General features: G+C 52.9%; 1 protein-coding gene and 1 long non-coding RNA gene across 4 annotated transcripts in view; one reads left to right on the top strand and one right to left on the bottom strand.

Annotated features, from left to right (window-relative positions):
* Positions 1 to 577, top strand: part of gabra3 (gamma-aminobutyric acid type A receptor subunit alpha3) — a 177,023-nt gene that overhangs the window by 162,572 nt on the left and 13,874 nt on the right. The gene's annotated exons all lie outside the window — the stretch shown is intronic.
* LOC116699980 (uncharacterized) overlaps positions 1 to 577 on the bottom strand; it is a 13,549-nt gene that overhangs the window by 11,235 nt on the left and 1,737 nt on the right. The window lies entirely within an intron of this gene.

Raw genomic sequence — 577 nt, forward strand, 5'->3', positions numbered from 1 at the left:
CCTTCATGACCATAGGTGAGGGTAGGAACAAAAACTGACTGGAAGATCGGGAGCTTTACCTTCTGGCTCAGTTCCCTTTTCGTCACAACGATGCAATAAAATGATAAAATGTTATATCGCACTCGCTGCGCTGATTGCAGTTTTCAGGTGCTGATCCTCATCCCAGCCGCTTCACGCTCAGCTGTGAACCAATCCAGTGAGCGCTGAAGGTCACAGGCCGATGATGCCATCAGGACCACATCATCCGCTAAAAGCAGCAATGAGATCCCCCGCCCACCAAACTGCAACCCCTCCCCATCCCGACTACGCCTCGATATCCTGTCCATAAATACTACAAACAGGATTGTGACAAAGCGCAGTCCTGGTGGAGGCCAAACCTCACCTGGAACGAGTCCAACTTACTGCTGAGAACCCGGACACAGCTCTCGCTTTGGTCATACAGAGATTGGATTGCCCTGGCAAGGGGGACCCCCCCCTATACTCCAGCAGCACCTCCCACAGTGTCTCCCGGGGGACTCAGTTATACGCCTTCTCCAGATCAACAAAACACACGTAGACCGGTTGGGCATACTCCCAG

Source organism: Etheostoma spectabile, chromosome 13, assembly GCF_008692095.1.
Source record: "Etheostoma spectabile isolate EspeVRDwgs_2016 chromosome 13, UIUC_Espe_1.0, whole genome shotgun sequence".
Lineage (NCBI taxonomy): Eukaryota > Metazoa > Chordata > Actinopteri > Perciformes > Percidae > Etheostoma > Etheostoma spectabile.